This window comes from Heterocephalus glaber, unplaced genomic scaffold, assembly GCF_053883595.1.
Source record: "Heterocephalus glaber isolate CG9 unplaced genomic scaffold, H.glaber_assembly_v1.0 deba00001613, whole genome shotgun sequence".
NCBI lineage: Eukaryota > Metazoa > Chordata > Mammalia > Rodentia > Bathyergidae > Heterocephalus > Heterocephalus glaber.
The window spans coordinates 6,402,403-6,425,694 of NW_028258384.1; the positions used below are offsets into that span (position 1 = coordinate 6,402,403).

Consider the following 23,292-nt stretch of genomic DNA (forward strand, 5'->3'; position numbering starts at 1 on the left):
GATCTAACTCGGGACCTTGCGCTTGCGAAGCAGGCGCCGGAACCACTGAGCTACATCCCCGGCCCTATTTGTAATCTTAATGATAGCCATTCTGACTAAGAAACCTGGAATCTCAGAAATGTTTTGATCTCTATTTCCCTGATGTCTAAAAAAGAGGAATATTTTTCATGTACTTATAGGATATTTGTATTTTCTCTTTTGAGAAGTGTATATTCAGTCTTTTACTCATTTTTATTGTTTTGTAGTAGTTATTTTTTGAATTCTTTATGTATTTTAGATATTAGTGCTCTATCAAAAAAGGAAGATGACATTTTTATCTCATTTATAGGTCATCTTTTCATTTTGTTCATTTTTTTCTGTGCAGAAGCTTTTTAACTTGATGTAGTCTCATTTCTTGATTTTTGGTATTATTTATTGTGCTATTGGAATTCTATTAAGTCCTTGCTTATACCTATGGCTTCAAGTGTTGTCCCTATGTTATCTTGCAGCAGTTTCAATTTTTTCATTGTTATCTTTGATCCCTTTTGATTTCATTTTAGTAGCAGGTGAAAAATAAGTGTCTAGTTTCATTTTTCTCACCACTTCTGTTCAGTATAGTACTAAAAATTTTAACCGGAGCAATCAGGCAAGAAAGAAATAAAAGGGATATTAATAGGGAAGGAAGAAGTTAAACTACCTTTCTTTGAAGATAATATGGTCCTTTACAAAGAATACCTATAAAAATCAACCAGAAGAATCCTAGAGCTGAAAAGCATTCAGAAAAGTGGCAGGATAAAAAAAATTAATAGCATCCCTGTACACCAATAATGAACCCACTGTGAGAATAATTAGAAAAAATTACATTCACAATAGCTTCAAATAAAATTAATTACCTAGGAATCAACCTAACCAAGAAATTGAAAGACCTCTATAATGAAAACTATATATTTCTAAATAGATTATTGTTCCTGGATTGGTAGAATTAATATCATTAAAATGGCAGTATTACTTATATATGTAATATATATAATAATACCTGCCTTATTTTTTACTTAAAAAAACTAAAATTTATATGACATATATGGAACCAGAAGAGAACCAGAATATCCAAAACAATATTGAGCAAAAAAAAGTAATGCAAGAGGCATCACAATTCTACATTTCAAATTATATACTACAAAGTTATCATAACAAAAATAACATGAAACTGGTACAAAAATAGATATGTAGAACAATAGAATAGAATACAAGGTACAGAAACAAATCCATGCCCCTCCAGTCATCTGATTTTTCGTAAATGGGCCAAAAATTTGTGCTGGAAAAAAAAACCTATTTGACAAATGATATTAGGAAAACTGGCTATCCATTTACAGAAAAATGAAACTAAGTTTTTCTTATGTCTGGCTGTGGTATTTAGGTAAAGTTGACTTCAAATAATGAACTAAAATTATTGCCTTTTCCTATAGTTTTGAGAGCATTTGAGAAGAACTGGCATCACTGGTTAAATGTTTGATAGAATTTATGAACTATTTGACCTTGGAAATTTGTGTTGTCTGATTTTTAATTACTGAATCACTTTATATGACATTCGTTTGTTCAAATTTTCTATTTTATAGTTTAGTCTTGCTATGTTATATGTGTCCAGGATTTATCTATTTCTTCCATATTATCCAAGTAGTTGTTGCATAAACTGACCATAGTTATCTCACGATATTTTGAGTTTCTCTTTTTTGTTGTTGTTTTTTTATTTGGATATTTTGAGTTTCTCTGGATTCTTGTAATATCTCTTCTTTCATTTATAATTTCATTTACTTGAGTGTTTTCTGTTTTTTCTTAGTTCAGGTAAAATTTTGTCACTTTTGCTTATCTTTTTTTAAAGAGCAAATTTTTTCCATTAAGTTTACTGGTACATTTTAGGTATAAAATATAGTTACATTCATCATTGGGATCTTGTACCTTTACATGATGTATCTTGGTTCTTATTTTTTCCCCTTCCCCTGCCCTCCCTTCACCCCCTCTACCCTTTCCTATTTGCAAAGACTTTGTTTCCATTTTGTTCCTTTTCTCATATTTTTTCTTTTCCCTTCTTTCCTTTCCCGTACTCCTCCCACTTTCCCTGCTCCTATAGACCTTTACTTCCTATTATACCGTATCAATTATACATCTTTAAAATTACAATATCAAGATTTAGAAGACACTGCCACAGATTTTACAGAATTTAAAAGGATATAGAAGCATATTACAAAAATCTTTTTTGAAATAAATTTGACAACTTCTAAGAAGTACCTTGGAAGCCAAATTGATGAAACTGACTCCGGAGGAAATATAAAATTTGAATAGCACCTATTAAAGAAAGTATATTCCTAGCTTGGAAACCTACCTATATGACAACAACAAGCTTGTATACATTTTAACTGATAAATTATATCAAACATTTAAAGCAGAAAAAAGAAGGAACACTTCTCCCCTCATTTTAGGAAATCAACATTGTGCTAATTCTAAAACTGGATAAAGATAATAGAAAAAAGTATGAACAGAGATAGAAATTTTTTTAACAAAACAAACTCTTAGAAGTCAGATCTGGCAGTATGTAGAAAGTGGTTTTATTATAAGGATGGCAGTGTTGGTTCAGCATTGGAAGATCCACCCCCAAAAGTCATCATTTTAACAGAGGAAAGGAAAAAGCCATATGATCCTATCAGTAGTTGCAGAAAAAGTTTTGGACTAAATTCTACAGCTGTTCATGGTAAAAGCTATCAGGAGACTGAAAGTAGAACAGAACTTCTTAACAGATAAGCCATGTACTCCATACTTCCAGAAAAAATGCCTTATATGAATGGAAAAGATACAATGCTTTCTCCCTAAGGTGGGGAACAAGGGCAGATATACCTACTCTTCATCTGTCCATTAAACTTTGAAACATAGGCCCAAACCAAAATAGTCTGGCAATAAAATGACACAATTAGGATAGGATTGGCAAGGTAGAAGTAAAATCTTTATGTATAGATGAAATGATCATCTACAGAGAAAATACTAAGAAATCTCTAGGAGCCCCTAGAACCTGTATTTGAATTTAGCAGGATTAGAAAACACAAGGTATATATAAAAATTCAGATCTATGTATACTTGCTATAAATGAAGAATTGGGTATTGAAATTTAAAAGTTATATAGGAGTGCAAAGGACCTAGAAAAGTAAAAAGAAAAAACAAAAACAGTGTTGGAAGACATTTAGTATGTAATTTTAAGACTTCCTCTAAAGCTACAGTAATCAAGGCAGTGTTGGTGTAAGGAAAAACAATATAGATCATTGGAATAAAACAGAGAATCTAGAAATAGAATCACACATATATGGTCCACTGAGTTTTGAAAGATTATTTAACATTCATGGTAGATACCTTAGTTCATCCTTCTAATAAGCCTGTTGATCTGGTCTTCCCTATTTCCAGCATCTCCACCTTCCACAAAATTGGTGGTCTTTTTTTTCATTCCACCTCATGCAGAAAATAATTTAAAAGGCCACAGGAAGTTATTTGACTCTTTGAAGCATTTTTCAACAGTATAGATCTCATGAATCAGATCTTCCATGCAAATGATGCCACATTTACCAAGAGATCAAGAAATCAGTGCATTATCGGTCAAGGCAATTCACTTCTTATTGATTTTGCCATAGCCACGCTTGTATATTAGTTCATTTACTGACTTCAGGTTTGGGTATCCCCATGCAATATATGGTTGCACAATTCTCAGCATATTAATTGAAGACTTGTTAAGCTCAACAAAGGTACCATTGAAGATTTGGCGAAGGCGAAGAAGCTGCAACACCTTACAGACCTTTGGGCTCACTCTATTGATCCCCCTGATCTGGATGACAAATGCCAATTTGGATTCTGCAGATACATAGAAGTTGCCAGCTTTTCTTGCCAGCCTTACCATTCGAATTTCAGTTCTGTACATCTGTCTATACTCTTTGTGATATTGCCTGGGTTTTTCATAGATGAGCTTCATCCTTGCTTTTCAAAGCATTTTTTGGGCAAAATTTTTCTCAGGCGCTTTACGTTCAGCTCTGTGAAACGTCTTTGATTTCTCTTAAGGGTTTCTGGCACAGCAGGAACCTTCTTTTTCTTCTCATCGACACCCTCCATGGTTCTAGTCAGAAAAGAGATAAATAGCAAATTTGATTCTTGTTTTTTTTTTCTAGTATTTTTCTACTCTCTGTTTCATTACTTTTTCCTCTAATATTTTCTTCCTTCTGGTGACTTTTGGCTTGGTTAGTTCTTTTTCTAGTTTCTGGAACTGTATGGAAAGATTAATTTATTCATCTCTTTCAATTCTGTTAATGTAGCACTGCACTGCTATCAATTTCCTTCTTATAACTGTTTCTGTTCTATGCCATAATTTTTGATGTGTTGTAATCCCATTTTTGCTTATACCAAATTTATTTATTTTACTTTGAATGTTTCATTGATCCATAGGTTTTTTTCTGTGTTCATTAACTTACATATGTTGGTGTGCTTTCTAGTTTCCTTCCTGATATTTATAGTTTCATAACATTGTGATGAGGAAGATAAGTGATTTCAATATTTTTCAATTTTTAAGATGTATTGTGACTTATCATATGATATAACTGCAGAATTTTTCATATATACTTGAGAAGAATGTGTATTATGCTGTTGTTGGATAGAAGATTCTGTATATATGTGTTACATTTATTTAGTCTATAGCATCATTCAAGTCTTCTATTTCCTGATTGATTTCATGCTGAATGATTTATCCATTGTTGAAAGTAGGGTATTAAAATCTTACTGTTATCATATTGTTATTTAATTCTGCCTCAGTTTTGTTAGCATTTGCTTCATATATTTGTTTATTCCAATTTTTATGCATACATATTTACAATTTTCTCATTATCTTTATAAATTTATCTTTTTATTATTATGTAATGACTTTCTTAGTCTCTTGTGACAGTTTTGGCTTAAAATGTATTTTGTCTTAAAATCTATTTAAAATTTATATAATATCTCTTTCCATTTCTTTGCTTTCAACCTATATATCTTTAAATCTAAACTGAGTCTGTTATAGGCAACATATAATTGAAGCTTTCCTTTTTATTCATTCAGCTATTGTATATATCACACATCTTTTAATGTGTAATTAATTAGTTTACATTTAAAGCAATTATTGATTGGTAATGATTTACTGTGTCATTTTATTTTTTTCTGATTGTTTTAGTGTTCCTTGGTTCCTTTCTTCCTCTTTTGCTGCCTTTCTTTGTCATTTGATTTTTCTTTTTGTTTGTATGCTTTGATTCCTTTCTTTTTCATGTGTAAATCAATTACAGTATTTTGTGATTATTTGAGACTAACATAAACATCTTATAATACTCTACTTTAAATGGATGACACCTTAATTTTATTGGACACAAAACTATAATTCACTTTCTCACTCCCTTCAAGATTTTTGTTATTGATGTCACAATTTACATCTTTTTTGTTATGCATCCTAGTAATGTTTAGAGCTTGGGTTATTTTTAGTGTTTTCTATTTGTTTTTATACTAAATTAAAAATAATTTGTTTGCCAGCATTATACTATGAAGTATTACAGATTGGACTACACTAACTTTTTACCAACGAGTTATATAACCTCATATTTTTTCATGCTGTTAGTAGCATCTTTTTTCAAATTGAAGAACTAACTCTGAAGAATTTCCTGTATTTTATGTAGGTCAAGTGATTGTGAATTATCTCAGTTTTTGTTTACAGAAATCTTTCTCCTTTATTCTGAAGGACAGTTTTGGCTGATGTAGCAGTCTTAGTTGGCCAGGTTTTTCTTTTAGTTAGTTGAATATAACTTTCTTCTCTCCTGCAAAGTTTCTGTTGAGAATTTTATATAGTCTGATGGAAGTTATGTTGTATATGATGGATTGATTTACTATCTCAAGTTCAAATTCTGTCTGTCTCTAACTGCTATAAATTTGATTATACTCCTTGTTGAAGAAAACTTTATGCTCAAATTAATTGCAATTCTTTCATAATCATGAACCTGGATGCTCATATCCATTCCCGTATTTGTTCCTCTGACTGGATAATTTCAAATGATCTATTTGTTTATTTATTAATTCTTTATTTTGCTTGATTGAATCTCCTGTTGAAATTTAGTTTTTATATTCTTTAGCTTCAGAATTTCTATTTGACTCCTTTTTGTGTTTCTATCTTTCTAAAATTCTGATTTTGTTGAAATAAAGTACTTGGATTGGACATTTCCTTTCCCAGTTAGTTAGCCTCAAGTAGAATGCCAGCATATTAGACTCTCCTAGGGTTAGACATTTTATTAAGAAGTACACGATGTTCTTATGAACTTCAAAATAGTTCTATTTCCCCTCTTCTCACCAGAACGATGAGGGAGTTTTTCTTTGATGTTTATTGGTAGAACTTGGTGTAAATCCAGGGAGCCTTTTGATGACTAGAACTTTCTGGAGTGTTTTTTCTAAGACTAGTCAATGATCCTCTAAGAAGTTCTCATTTACAGTTTAGTGTTCCCTAGTTTGTTATTAATTCTTATAGAACTTCCAATTTTGTTTCTTCTTTTCATTTACCTGTCTCCCTCTTGAGTTTTGGGTGCAATGGTTTACCCTGAAATCTCACTACTCTTACAAATTGAAGAATAGTTGTTGATTTTTCTATTTGTCTACCATCTTATTTGCTATTAGGACATAGTGATGGCTTCCACGGTTCTTACAGTGCCAGACAAGAATCCTCCTTTTCATTCACTTTTGAAAATAGTATTAAAATATCTTTACAATTATGTTATGTGCAAAATATATGGTGAATGATTATATCAAAAATACAGTAAAAGACACATTGTCAGTTATCTTCCTCAAAATACCCTCCCCTGCTTTGAACATACTTATCCTATCATTCTTGCCACATTCCAGAGCAGTTCTGGAAGTCCTCTTTATGAGTGATTTAGTAGCTATGATCAAAAATACAGTTGTTATGGTTTAGATCTAAAATGTCACTGAAATATCTTGTGTTTAGTAGGTGATTGGATCATGGACATTCTATAGCTGACATCCTGTTAGAAGGTGGATCTTGGTTATAGATGGAGTACTGGAAGGGTTTATTCTTGGACCTGGCTCTTTCCTTCTCTTTATTTCCTAGATGACATGAGTTGAGCACCTTTTCCTCTGCCATGCACCTCTGTCATCCTATTTCTCCCTTGGATCTATCAACCATAGACTAAAACCATGATCCCCAAAAAACCCCTCTCTAAGTTGTTGGTGTCAGATATTTTGTCCAATGATAAAAAGGAGGCTGAGAAAATGGAGAATGGTGCTGCTGAGTGCCATCCAATACAAAGGCAGACTTGTAAAAACATTACCATGTGTTCTCATCCACCTTATTCAATAAGTCTCACATCATGTAACTTCTCGCTTTTTTCCAAAGTGAAAAGTACAATAAAATTAAACATTTTGAATTGATTCAAGACACTGAGGCAGCAACAAGAGCACAAACAAAGACACCCATGAAAGATTTTCAGAACTGTTTCAGTAAGTGGCAAGAACAATGCGATAAATGTGTTTCAAGTTTCTGTCTGTTGTCTGCCAAGGATTTGAGTAATACATCAAACCAATTTCCTGCTATTTATCCTGATTAAGTTCTGGGATTTACAAGACCAAGTCATTGTACTTTTCATCCAAGTTTGGGTATATAAACCAGAAACCTGGGAGTTACTAATGACAAAAAAAACACCCTTTTACACTCCTCAATCTACATATTCAACCCATAATTATAAAAAATACCTTGATTTCCTTCCTACATTCCTACTTCAATTTATTATTATCATCTTTTACTTGAACTACTGGAATGGTCTCCTAACTGCTCTTAGTGTATTCCTTTTTATATTCCTTTTTTTGTATTTCCTTCATTGTAGTCAGAATCATATTTTTAAAAATCCATTCACAGCACTACTTACAAATACTCAATGGTATTTTTATTACTTTAAGTATAAAAATAACATAGTTTACATAGCTTAGAAGGATCTATATGATCTAGATTCTGCCTATTTCGACTTTTTAAAAATACACTTTTCTTCCCTACGTGTATTCAACCCCCTCTTTCACTTTCACCAACAACCACACTCCTTCCTGTTTCAGGGACTCAGTTCCCACATATTTCTGCCTGAAATAATCTCATTTGGTTAACTTATTTATAGTAATCTTTCAGGTCAAATTTCATGTTTTGAAGAAGAACTCATTATTAGTCCAGAATTAGCCTCTGTTACATGGTCTCATAAACATTGTATACTTTTTTCTCCATAAAAGTGCAATTTTTTAAAAGTATATTTCTCCCAATAAAACTATATGCCCAATAGAGGCCATGTCCATGTGTGGTTTCCTCATAACTATAACCATCTCCAATGTCTGGCACAATGTCTCACAAATTATAAATGCATCATCATTTGTGGGCAGGGGTAAATAGATGATTGTCCCATTTTCTGGTTGACGCAGATTCTGTGATTTGAGTTCGGGGAGAGATAGTCAAAGCTAAACTCTATCACAAAATAATTCCTCACAGATTGCATCATCAGGTTATTCTAGTGTTGTTATACTTTTGAAGCTTTTCTCTTTTTTAAAACTTAATTTTATTGGTACATTTTAAGTATACAATATAATGACATTCATCACTGGAAATTTGCACCTTTACATGATCTCTCTTGGTTCTTATTTTTTTCCCAATTTCCCTGCCCTCCCTTCAACCTCTCCATCCCTCCCTATTTATAAAGACTTTATTTCCATTTTTTCATTTTCTCATATTAATTCCATTCCCTTCTTTCCTTTCTCCTACCTCTCCAACTTCCCCTTACCCTTTGCCCCTTTTCTTCCTATTTCACATTATCTACTATAGCTTTTAGTACTTATTTACACTTTCAGTTTCTCAAACTAGAGAAACTATTTGGTATTTACACGTGTCCTATTTATTTCACTTAAGAGTATGGCCTCAATGTGCATCCATTTAGCGATAAATGTCGCTAATTTATCCCTTCTCCAGTTGATGGGCATTTGGGCTGTTTCCAAGTTTTAGCTATTACAAATTGTGCTGCTATGAACATGGGTGCACATATATCAATGAGGTATGATTCTTTTAATTCTTTGGGCATGATACCCAGCAGGAGAATAGCTGGGTCAAATGGGATTTCCAGCCCTAGTTCTTTGAGGTACCACCATACTGATTTCCATAGCGGTTGCACCAGTCTACACTTCCACCAGCAGTGGAGCAGTGTTCCTCTTTCCCTAAAGACCCGCCAGCATTTGTTTTTGGTTGATTTCATGATAGCAGCCATTCTTTATGGGGTGAGGTGGAATCTCAGATTTGTTTTCATTTGCATCTCTCAAATCACCAGAGATGTTGGACATTTTTTCATGTATTTATTTGCTATTTCTACCTCTTTGTCTGAGAAATGTCTGTTCATTTCAGATGCCCATTTTTGAATTGGTTCTTTAAATTTGGGAGGTCTGATCTTTTTAAGTTCTTTACAGATTCAAAATAGTAGACTTTTGTCTGAGGGACCGGTGGTGAAAAATTTTTCCCACACTGTAGGTTGTATCTTCACATGGCTGGTGGTTTCTCTTGCTGTGCAGAAGCTTTTAAATAATTTTAATAAGAAAAGTTCCCACTTGTTGTTTGTTTGTGCTACTACACGGGAAAGTGAGGTTTTGTTCATAAAATGTTTTCCTACAAGAATGTCTTTAAGAATTCTACCTAACCTCTGCTCCAGCCGGTTCAGCATTTCTGTTTTAATATTTAGATCTTTAAACCATTTCTATTTTAATTTAGTGCATGAAGAGAGATATAGGACTAGTTTTAATCTTTGGCAAGTTCAAATCCAATTTTTCCAGCACCGTTTATTAAAGAGGATATCTTTTCTCCAGTGAGCGTGTTGGCTCCTTTATCAAAGATGAGATGGCTGAGTGTGTCTGGAGCTGTTTCTGTTCCACTGATCCTGTGGTCTGTTTCTTTGCCAGTACCATGCTGCTTTTATCACAGTAGCTTTCTAGTATAGATTCAAGTTGTGGATTGTGATACCCCCTTCCAAGTCACTGTTACCTAGAACTGCTTTTGCTATTCTGGGTCTCTTCTAGTTCCAAATGAATTTTTGGTTTGTTTTCACAAGGTCTGTGAAGTATGCTGCTGGGATCTCAATTGGGATTGCATTGAATCTATATAGCAGCCTTGGAAGTGTGGCCATTTTCACTATATTAATCCTTCCTACCCAGGAGCAAGGACTGTCTTTCCATTTTCTGATATCATCTTCAATCTCTCTTTTCAGAATGCTATAGGTTTCAGAGAAGAGGTCTTTGATTTCTTTCATTAGGTTGATTCCTAGGTATGTCAGTTTTTTGGATGCTATTGCAAAAGGAATTATTTACCCTATTTTTCTCTCAGTGAGTCTGTTGTTCGTGTAGAGGAAAGCTATTGGTTTTTGTGTGTTGACCTTGTATCTAGCTACTTTATTGAATTTAGTTATGAAGTCTAGAAGACTTTGGTGGAGTTCTTGGGGTCTTCTATATAGAATATCATGTCATCTGCAAATAATGACAATTTGACTTCTTCTTGGTAAGTTTTTAATAACATTTTCAATTCCATTGGTTGATATTGGGTTCTTTAGAATTTTTAGGTCTTCTTTGTTCAACTTTGGTAATTCATAAGTATGTAAGAATCTGTCCATTTCTTCTGTGTTTTTCATCTTATTGCCATATGGGTTCTCAAAGTAGTTATTGATGATCATCTGGATTTCTGCTGGGTCCATTGTAATTTCACCCTTTTCATTCCTAATTGCATGGATTTGGTCCTTTTCTTTCCTTTTTCTGATAAGGTTGGCTAAGAGTTTGTCAGTTTTGTTTATTCTTTTGAAGAACCAACTCTTGGCTTCATTGCTTTTTTATATCATTCTCTTAGTCTTCATTGCATTGATTTCTTCTCTGATCTTTATAATTTACTCCCTAGTATGACCTTTGGGATTGTCCTGCTCTTCTTTCTCTAGAAGCTTGAGTTTCAGCATCAGGTTGTATAACTGAGTTCTCTCTGTTTTCCTCATACGAGTATTCACTGCTATGAATTTCCCTCATAAGACTGCTTTCATTGTGTCCCATAGATTCTGATATGTTGTATTGTCCTTGTCATTTAATTGTAGGAACTGTCTGATTTTTCCTTCAATATCCACTGTGACCCATTGGTTATTCAGAAGCGTGTTATTCAATTTCCATGTTTTTGTGAAATTTCTGTGAGGTTTTTTTGCTATTGATCTCAAATTTCATTGCACTATGGTCAGACAGTATACAGGGGATAACATCAATTCCTTTGCAGCTACTTAAACATTTTCTGTGAGAGAGTATGTGGTCTATTATGTAGAATGACATGTGTGCAGCTGAAAAAGATGTGTATTCTGATTTTGTGTGGTGAACACACTGTGAACATCTGTTAAGTTCATTTATTCAGGAGTTTGATTGAGTTCTAATGTTTCATTGTTTATTTTTTGCCTAGGTGTTCTATCTATTTGTGACAGTGGGTTATTGAGGTCCCCCACTATGATTGTATTAGTGCTTATTTGATTTTTCATGTCCATTATTATTTGTTTTATATAGTTGGGTGCACTGGTGTTTGGTGCATATATATATATATATATTTATGATTGTCATCTCTTCCTCTTGGATGTTTCCCTTTACAAGGATGTAGTGTCCTTCTTTGTCTCTCTTAATCAGTGTTGGTTTGATATCCACTTGATCTGCAAAAAGGACAGCTATTCCTCCTTTTTTGTGTTCCTATCACATGGAGTATTGTTTTCCACCCTTTAACTTTCAGTCTATGATTTTCTCTTTTAACTAGGTGTGTTTCTTGTATTCAGCATATCATTGGATCTTGCTTCTTGACCCATTCTGCCAGTCTATTTATTTTGATTGGAGAATTGAGACCATTAGTACTGATGGTTTTAACTAATACCTATTGACTTATCATTGTCATGACTTTTTCTTTTTGTTGGATTCTCCCCCTTTGCATTTAATTTCTTGTCATTCCCAATGGATTCATTCTGTTGGGCTTCCTGGGGTTATGATCCTTGTTGTCTCTTCCTAGGATATTGTCTAAAATTTTTGGAGTGCTGGTTTGGTATTCATGAAGTTCCTAAGGTGCTGTTTGTCATGAAAATATCTTATTTCTCCATCAATTTTGAAATATAGTTTTTCAGGGTACATCAATCTGGGTTGGAGTCTGTTTTTCTTTAGGGCTTGAAATACAGCACTCTAAGCTCTCCTTGCCTTGAGGGTTTGCACTGGGAAGTTTGCTGTGATTCTGATGGGCTTTCCATTGTATGTGATTTGTTGCTTTTCTTTAACTGCTTGTAGAAATTTGTGTTTTTTTTTGTTTTTCTTTTTTTTGGTACTGGGGATTGAACTCTGGTCTTTGTACTTGCACAGCAGGCAGTGAAACCACTGAGCTAAATCCCTACTCCTTAGAAATTTGTCCTTCTGTTGGGTTCCTGGAATCTTAACTATTGTATGCCTCTTTGTAGATTTTTTTTTTGATCAAGGCTAGTTGGAGTACTATATGGCTCACTTATCTGTATGTCAAGTTCTTTTCCCCTGCTTGGGAAATTTTCTGCCATCACTTCTGGGAACAGTTTTTCTATGTTGTCTGCACTCTCCCTTGTTTCTTCATTGACTCTGATCAGTCTTATGTTATTCTTCTTTGCATTGTCTAGCAGCTACTAGATTGATTTCTCATGGTTACTTACTATATTAAAGATATTTTCCTTTTCCTGGTCACTAATTGCTATCTTATCTTCTATATCTGAAATTCTGTCCTCATATTGGCCCATTCTGCTGCTTAAACTTTCAATGGAGTTTTTAATCTCCTGGAAATCTATTTGTTTCTGTTTTATGGATTCCATTTGTTTCCTATGTTGTGATTCCATCATGTTCCTCAGCTCTCCTATTTTTTTATCTGTGTCCTCTCTAAATTTATTAATCTTGTCCTGCATTATGGGCACAATCTCTGTTGGTATCTGAGAAATTACTTTTGATTTCATTTTTTTTAGATCCTCTTTTTTTGCCAGTTCAGGGCTACCAGGTGGTTGTGTATCAGATTGTTCCATTTTCTTGCCCTTTATGGTTTCTTTAGGTGATCTTGAAGTCTGGTTTTGAGACTTGTTTATGTGTCTTCTCATTTCAAGGGTTGGGAGGGTTGTGTGCTGTGAGCGTCTATGCAACTCACCTCCTTGGTGCTGGAGGCAGCTCTGCTCCTTGGCAGAGGGGCAGTGGTATGGCGTACTGGAAGGTACCTCCTTGTTGCTGGGGGTGGCTCTTTTCCTCCGTGCTCAGGCCAGATCTGCTCCTTGGCACTGTGGGTGGTCGAAGTTTTTCTCTTTTTAACAATATTCATTTAACCAGGACACCTAGCCAGAGACTTAGCCAGAGACTTAGCCAGAGACCTAGCCAGTGATGACCCCATGGGCATGGCCAGCAGCTGCCAGCTCAGCCGCCCAGGCAGAGTGTGCATGGGCTGACTGTGCCCTGCTCAATCCAGCACACTCTGCCCAGCCCACTTTCAACCTGGAGAACTTGCCTCAATTTAGATCCACACAACAGATGTACAGGGGGGCATAAAGGCCACTGTCCTGAGCTGCAGAAGTGAAAAACAGAGAGAGAGGCTCTCTCAGGCTCCCTGATGAAAACTTAAGCCCACTGGGAAAGTGAAGAGAATCTCTGCAATAAAGGCACACCAGACCACCATCCTTGGTAAGTTGGAAGGATCATCACCTCCTATTGGAACCTGGACTATCTTCATAGGAAAGGCAGCTGGAACCTGCAATAGAACCTTCCAGAGTTCAACTCTGCAGGCAGACAGGGAGCTCAATTTGGGACTTGCAGCCAGAAATCTGCCTGAATCTCATGGGTCTGTGAATGGCTTATTGAGACTTATAGACTTATAACTGCACAGTGCTGCCCACGTTGTCTATTGTGACAGCAGAAACATAACCTGAAGGAGGACTTTCATTTTTATCTTTCATTATTTTCAAAACTAATACTATTTTTTTGCTCTTATTTTAAATTTTTTTCTTCTTCACTACTCTTTTAAAAAATTTATTTTTCTGTTTTCTTTCTTTTCTCTTTTCTCTCTCTCTCTCTCTCTCTCTCTCTCTCTCTCTCTCTCTCTCTCTCTCAGTCTCACATTGTTGTTCATCTCCTTTGGGTTTCTGTTCTGCCCCCAATTTGTATTTCTTCTTTATCTTTCTTTTCTTCTCTTTCCTTCTCTTGTCTTTGCTCTCTGGGCTCACTGCTAACCTTACCCTATCCTTCTACTTACATATTCCTCCTTCCCCAACTCCTTCTAACTCCCCATCCTTAAGGGTAAAGTTACTATCTTGAAGAGTTTAATCACTATAAACATATGTTGGGTTGGTCCTTGATTTTAATTTAATTCACACAGTTAAAGGGAATAGATTAATAATTACCCCCAAATTGTCATTTTCTAAGAGGTACTTGATGCTATTGTGTTGCTGATTGTATCACTTGGGCTAAGGTGTTGTGATTGATCTAATCAGTTGTCCTTCCTGGTATAATGTAAATGATACAGCCTCAGTGCCATTAGAGACTCAAAATCTAAAGACAAGCTATATCTGGAAGCCACTTCTGAGAAGTAATCATTCCATAAGTGTTCTAAATACAACAACAAAGATACCGACAATAAACAACTTCAAAATATCCACTGAGGAACTAAACCAAGGAGAGCACCAAAAACAAAAATGAGAAGACATTTAAGTAAGGCATAAACTCAGACTTCCACCCCACAAAAGGCAATTTCTGGGGGAAACAAGGTGGTAAAGTCTGATAACCTTGCACCTGGACAACCTGAACTGATAGCACAGCAAGTAACAAAACAGATGAATCAGGCTCTAGAAAAATTCAAAACAGAAATAATCTCCCAGATAACTACAGAGATGGTGAGCAGAGTAAAAGACATGATTAGAGGCTCTAGAACAGAAACAGATAAAAAAAAATAGATGAGCTCAGGAACATGCTGGAAGCCATGAATGCCCAGCACAGGAAAGAAATTTAAACCATAAAACAGATTCAAACAGATATTCAGGAGATTATAAACTCCATTGAAAGCATGGAGAGCAGATTAAGGGAATCTGAAGATAGAATATCAGATACAGAAGACAGGATTGTGGTTAAGGACCATGAAAACACAGATCTCTTCAAAATAGTAAGGGACCAGATAAATCAATCCAGCAGCTGCTAGACGATGCAAAGAATAACATAAGACTGGTAGGAGTCCATGAAAAAACAAGAGAAAGTACAATCGACATACAAAAATTTTTCAGAGAAATAATAGTAGAAAACTTCTCAGACAGAGGTGGAGATTTGGACATACAGATTAGTGAGACCTATAGAACTCCAACTAGCCATGATCAAAAAAAATCTACACCTAGACATATAATAGTCAAGATCCCAGACACCAAACAAAGGAACAAACTCCTACAGGCAGTTAGAGAAAAGAAACAAATCACCTACAAAGGAAAGCCCATTAGAATCATATCAGACTTCCCAACACACACCCTTAAATCGAGGAGAGCCAGGAATCAAGGATTTCAAGCCCTAAAAGAAAATAACATCCAACCTAGACTGTTGTATCCTGCAAAATTATCTTTCAAAATTGATGAGGAAATTAGATACTTGATGACAAAGAACACCTGAGAAGATTCATGAACACCAAACCAGCACTCCAAACAATTCTAAGCAATATCCTAAAAAAAGGCAATGAAGGCCACAATTCCATGAGGCCCAACAGAGGGAAGCCACCAGACAAGGTAAGAAACTAAAGGGAAAGGGGGAAAAACAAGAAATAAAGGAGCCAACAACAGTAAAACATCATGACAAGAATGAGTCAATATCTATCAATTATAATTATCAATGGTAATGGCCTCAATTCACCAATCCAAAGAAACAGACTGGCAGAATGGATTAAGTAGCAAAACCCAACAATATGCTATATACAAGAAACATACTTAAATCAAAAAGAAATTCATAGACTGAAAGTAAAAGGATGGAAAACCATCCTCCATAAAACAGGAACACAGAAAAAGGCAGGGGTAGCAATATTATTTGCAGACAAAGTAGATTACATACCAAAACTATTTAAGAGAGACAAAGATGGTCACTACATCCTTGTGAAGGGAACAATCCAAGAGGAAGAGATGACAGTCCTAAATATATATGCCCCAAACACAAATGCACCCAACTATATAAAACAAATATTAAAGGACATGAAAACCCAATAAGCAATAATACAGTTGTAGTGGGGGAACTCAATACCCCACTATCACAAATAGACAGAGCATCTAGAAAAAAATTAACAATGAAATTCTACAACTGAACCAACCTATTGAACAGATGGGCTTAATAGATGTTTACAGAGTATTCCATCCCACAAAATCAGAATACACATTCTTTTCAGATGCACATGGGTCATTCACCAAAATAGATCACATGATAGATCATAGGACATGTCTAAGTAAATGTAAAAGAATTGAAGTTACCCCCTGTAATTATCAGACCATAGTGCAATAAAATTGGAGATCAATAACATAAGAAATTGCAAAACTCCCACAAACACATAGATATTACACAACACCCTCCTAAATAACCAGTGGGTCACTGAGGAAATTCAAGAAGAAATTAGTTTCCACAAGTAAATGATAACACCATTACAACATACAGGAATGTATGGGACACAAGGAAAGCAGTTCTACACGGGAAATTCATAGCAGTGACTGTCATATTAGGACAACAGAGAGAACTCAGAAAAATAACCTAATGCAGAACCTCAAGCTTCTTGAAAAAGAAGAGAATAACAAACCCAAAGCTCGTATACGAGAGGAAATTATAAAATCAGAGCAGAAATCAATGCAATGGAGACTAAGAGAACCAAACAAAAAAAAATCAATGAATCAAAGAGTTGGTGTTTTGAAAGAATAAATAAAATCAATAAAGCTTTAACCAACCTTATGAAAAAAAAATGAAATGAAAGGCATAAATCCATGCAATTAAGAATGAAAAAGGTGAAATCACAACAGACCTAGCAGAAATCCAGAGGATCATCAATACGTATTTGGAGAACCTGTACTCTAATAAAATGAAAAACATAGAAGAAATGGACAGATTCCTAGATGCATACAAATTGCCAAAATTAAATGAGGATGATATAGAAATTCTAAACACCCCAGTTACATTGAGTGAAATTGAAAATGTAATAAAAAATTTACCAACAAAAAAAGCCCAGGTCCTGATGGCTTCACTGGTGAAATCTATAAGACATTTAAAGAAGAACTATCACCATTACTCTTTAAATTCATCAAGAATATTCAAAGGGAAGCAAGGCTTTCAAATTCATTCTGTGAAGGAAGTTTTACTTTGACTACAAAACTGGGGGAAGACCCAACCCAAAAAGAGAACCACAGACTAATCTCACTGATGAACATAGATGCAAAAATCATCAACAAGATACTGACAAACAGAATACAGAGGGTCATCAAGAAGATCATACACCCTGACCTAGTTGGATATATGCCAGGAATGTAAGGATGGTTGAACATTTGTAAATCAATAAATGTAACACACTATATCAGCAGAGTCAAGGACAAAAACAATGTGGTCATCTCAATAGATGCAGGAAAGGCATTTGACAAAATCCAAAACCATTCATGATAAAAACACTACAGAAAATTGGAATAGAAGGTCTTTATCTCAACCTGATTAAGGCTATCTATGAAAATCCAACATCATACTAAATGGTCAAAAACTGAAAACTTTCATGGTAAAATCAGGATGAAGACAAGAAAGCCTACTATCACAATTCCTGTTCAATATTGTTCTGTAAACATTAGCCACAGCAATTAGAAAACAGAAAGATATAAAAGGAATAAAGATAGGAAAGGAAGATAACTGTCATTATTTGCTTATGATATGATACTTTACATAGAAGCCCCAAAAAACTCTGCCAAAAGACTTCTAGACCTAATTGACAGATTCAGTAGTGTAGCTGGATATAAGGTTAAAACTCAAAAAACAATAGCCTTCTTATACACAGATATCAGGCTCACTAGGAGAGAAATTAGGGAAACAATTCCTTTTAAAATAGCATCCAAGAAATAAAATATCTAGGAATCAATCTAACAAAGAAAGCAAAAGACCTCTGCACTGAAAACTACAGCACTCTGAAAAAGGAGATTGAGCAAGATATAAGAAAGTGGAAAGACATTCCTTGTTCTTGGGTAGGAAGAACCAATAGAGTGAAAATGGCCATACTTCCAAAACTACTATATAGATTTAATGCAATGCCAATTGAAATTCCAACAATATACTTCACAGAAATAGAGAAAACAATCCAAAAATTCATTTGGAACCAGAAGAGACATAGAATAAATCACAATTCTAGGAAAAGGAGGCATGGCTGGGGATATCACAAACTCCAACTTGAAACTATAGTTCAAACTATTGTGATAAAAACAGCATGGTACTGGCAAAGAAACAGACCCCAGGATCAGTGGAATAGATTAGAAGATGCAAAAGCAACTTCAGACATACTCAACCACCTCATCTTTGACAAAGGAGCCAACCACCCTCATTGGAGGAAAGATAGCCTATTTAATAAATGGTGTTGGAAAAACTGGATTTCAACCTGCCAAAGATTAAAACTAGATTTATCCCTATCACCATGCACTAAACTAAGAACAAATTGGATTAAAGATCTAAATATTAATACAGAAACATTAAACTTGCTTGAAGAAAAATTAGGTAGGACTCTTGAAGACATTGGCATAGGAAAAGACTTTATGAACAACATATCAGTAGCAGGGGAACTCGCACAAAAAATCAACAACTGGGTTCTCATCTTATTAAAAAGCTTCTGCTCTGCAAGAGAAACTACCAACAGAGCTAAGAGAAAACCTACAATCTGGGAAAAAAATTTGGCAGCTGTACGTCAGACAAAGGACTGCTATCTAGAATATATAAAGAATTGAAAAAAGTCAGACCCCACAAATTCAAAGTTCCAATTCACAAATGGGCATCTGGAATGAACAGACATTTCTCAGAGAAAGAAGTAAAAGCAGCAAATAAATATATGAAAAATTGTTCAACATCACTGGTCACTCGAGAGATGCAAATCGAAACAACACTGAAATTCCACCTCACCCCAGAAAGAATGGCTGCTATCAAGAAATCAACCAAAAACAAATGCTGCTGGGGGTGTGGTGAGAAAGGAACCCTTCTCCATTGTTGGTGTGAGTTCAGACTGGTGCAACCACTGTAGAAATCAGTATGGAGATATCTCAAAGAACTAAGGCTAGAGGTCCCATTTGATCCAGCTATTCCCTTTTTGGGTATCTTCCCAAAAGAATTAAAAGAAATATACCACAGTGATATATGTGCACCCATATTTATAGCAGCACAGTTTGTAATAGCTAAAGCTTGGAAACAGCCCAAGTGCTCACCAACTGGAAACTGGGTAAGGAAAAAGAGGGTTGTTTTAAAGAAAATAGAGTACTACTGAGCCATAAAGAATGAGAAAGTTGAGATTTTTATACCTAAATGGATGTATATTGCAGCCATACTCTTAAGTGAAATAAATAGGACACACATTTGTAAATACAGAATAGTTTCTCCAGTGTGAGATACTGAAAGTGTAATAAGGATTAAAATAATTAAAATGAATAATTGATAATTTGAAATAGGAAAAGTTCCACAGGTGTAGGAGTGGTGGGAGAGGAAGGGGAAAGGAAAGGAGGGAAAGGAAAATTTATGAGAAAAGAAAAAAAATGGACATTCAATGCTCCTAGAGCAGAGAAGGTGAGCCAATCCCAGCATCTAAGAAGAGGCTCCCCCATCACCATTCCATGCTCCTATGGCAGAGAAGGGGAGCCAATCCCAGAGCCTAGGAAGAGGCTCTCCTGCTGTCATTCCAGGCTCCTAGGGAAGAGAAGGTGAGCCAATCCCAGTGCCCAGGAAGACCCCCCCCACCATTCCATGCTCCTAGTTCAAAGAAGGTGAGCCAATCCCAGCACCCAGGAAGAGGCTCCCACACTGCCATTCTACACTCCTAGGGCAGAGGATGCGAGCCACACTGGCACCAGAAACACACACCCCTGCCACGGAAATGAGAAGATATATAAATAAAAAAGCCTGAAAAACAGACTTCCAGGTCACCTACAGCAACCCCAAAGGGAAATGAGATGGAACAATCTGATATTCAACCACCTGGACTCCCTGAACTGGCAACAAATGAGGATCTGGAAAAAAATGAAATCAGAAATAATTTCTCAGATAACAGCAAAGATTGTGCCCATAGTGCAAGACATGATTAATAAATCTAGAGAGAACACAGATAAAAAAATAGAAGAGCTGAAGAACATGATAGAATCCCAACATAGGAAAAAAATGGAATCCATAAAACAGATGCAAACAGATTTCCAGGAGATTAAAAACTTCATCAAAAGTCTAGGCAGTAGAATGAACCAATGTGAGAACAGAATTTCAGATATAGAAGATAAGATTGCAATTAGTGGCCAGGAAAAGAAATATTGCTTAAAAATTGTAAGGGACCACAAGAAATTAATCCAGCAGCTGCTAGACGATGCAAAGAAGAATAACATAAGACTGATTGGAGTCAATGAAGAAACAGGAGAGAGTGCAGATGACATAAAAAAGCTGTTCACAGAAGTGATGGCAGAAAACTTCCCAAGCAGGGGAAAAGAACTTGACATACAGATAAGTGAGGCATATAGGACTCCAACTAGCCTTGATCAAAAAGAATCTACACACAGGCATGTAATAGTTAGGATTCCAGAAACCCAAGAGGAGAAAAATTTCTACAAGCAGTGAGAGAAAAGAAACAAATCACATACAAAGGAAAGCCCATCAGAATCACAGCTGACTTCTCAATGCAAACCCTCAAGGCAAGAAGAGCTTGGAGTGATGTGTTTCAAGCCCTAAAGAAAAACAGCCTCCAACCCAGATTGATGTACCCTGCAAGACTATCTTTCAAAATTGATGGAGAAATAAGATACTTTCATGATAAAGAGCACTTCAGGAACTTCATGAATACCAAACCAGCACTCCAAAAACTTTTAGACAATATCCTAGGAAAAGACAATGAGGATCACAACCCCAGGAAGCCCAGCAGAATGAATCCATCGGGAGTGGCAAGAAATTAAATGTAAAGGGGAGAATCCAACAAAAAGAAAAAGTCATGACAAGGCTTTTAAAACTTTTAACTTCATCTCCCTAATGAGTATATAATTCAATCTTGTTATTGTTCATGTTTAGTATTTTTCTGATTCTAGTGTTGCACACCTTTCCTTGTGCTGTACTCGCTATTTATCATCTTCTTGTGTCTACTTTTTAATTGAGTTGTCTATTAATGAGCTCTAAGAATTCTTTATATATTCTGGTCATAGCTTATATGCATTGTAAATAGGGTGTGTTTAAGGGCTACTTTTCATTTTAACAATGTCATTTGAAGTTCTTAATTTTGATGGAATCTCATTTATCAATTTTTTTCTTTTACACATCATGTTTTTTTTTATCCCAGGAAGTTCTTGCCTACCCTAAATTCATGAACATTTTCCCTTAAAATTTCTTCTTAAAGTATTATACTTTTAGGCTTTCATATTTAGGTTCATAGATCCTTTCAAGTTATTTTTACATATGGAAATAAAGGGTTGAGTTTAACTTTTTATATATGGATACCAGGTGTTCTAGTGCCATTCACTGAAAACACTATCTTTCCCTCGGCTCTTGAATTCAGTTTATATTTTATAAAATGTTAATGTTAAATAATCTTTCAAAACTCAGGGGACCATATATATGTGGTTCTATTTCTATATTTTCTGTTTTATTTCAATGATTTTTATGTCTTTCCTTACACCAACACTGCCTTTTACCATAACTTTAGAGGAAGTCTTAAAATTAGGTACTAAACATCTTCCAACACTGGTTTTTTTTTTTTTTTTTTTTTTTTTTTACTGTTCTAGGTCCTTTGTACTCCTATACAACTTTTAAATTTCAATATCCAATTCTTCATTTATAGCAAGTATACACAGACCTGAATTTTTATATATACCTTGTGTTTTCTAATCCTGCTAAATTCAAATACAAGTTCTTGGGGCTCCTGGAGACTTCTTAGTATTTTCTCTGTAGATGATCATTTCATCTACATATAAAGATTTTGCTTCACCTTGCCAATCCTATCCTAATTGTGTCATTTTATTGGAAGACTATTTTGGTTTGGGCTTATGTTTCAAAGTTTAATGGACAGATGAAGAGTAGGCATATATACTCTTGTTCCCCACCTTAAGGAGAAAGCATTGTATCTTCTCCATTCATATAAAGCATTTTCGATGGATGTATGGAGTACATGTCTTTAATCTGTTGAGAAAATTCTGTTCTACTTCTAGCCTCCTGATAGCTTTTACCCTGAACAGCTGTGGAATTTAGTCCAATACTTTTTCTCCAACTAGTGACAGGATCATATGGCTTTTTCCTTTCCTCTGTTAAAATGATGACTTTTGAGGGTGGATCTTCCAATGCTTAACCAACACTGACATCCCTATAATAAAACCACTTTCTACATACTGCCAGATCTGACTTCTAATAGTTGGTTTTGTTAAAAAAGTTTCTATCTATGTTCATACTTTTTTCTTCTATTATCTTTATCCAGTTTTAGGATTAGCACAGTGTTGATTTCCTAAAATGAGGGGAGAAGTGTCCCTTCTTTTTTCTGCTTTAATTGTTTGATATAATTTATCAGTTAAAATGTTTATGAGCCTGTTGCTGTCATATAGGTAGGTTTCCAAGCTAGGAATATACTTTATTAATAGGTGCTCTTCAAATTTTATATTTCCTCCAGAGTTAGTTTCATTAATTTGTCTTCCAAGGTATTTCTTAGAAGTTGTCAAATTTATTTCAAAAAAGATTTTTGAAATATGCTTTCTATATCCTCTTAAATTCTGTAAAATCTGTGGTAGTGTCTCCTAGATCTTGATATTGTAATTTTAAAAATGTATAATTGATATTGTGTAATAGGATGTAAAGGTCTAAAGGAGCAGGGGAAGTGGAAGGGGTAGGGGAAAGGAAAGAAGGGAAAAGAAAAAATATGAGAAAAGGAACAAAATGGAAACAAAGTCTTTGCAAATAGGGAAGGGTGGAGGGGGTGAAGGGAGGGCAGGGGAAGGGGAAAAATAAGAACCAAGATACATC

At 35.0% G+C, this 23,292-nt stretch overlaps 1 pseudogene; it reads right to left on the reverse strand.

The window, feature by feature from the left end:
• Positions 1-3,367: 3,367 nt before the first annotated feature.
• LOC101709835 (large ribosomal subunit protein uL30 pseudogene) lies at positions 3,368-4,122 on the reverse strand (annotated as a pseudogene).
• Positions 4,123-23,292: the final 19,170 nt, after the last annotated feature.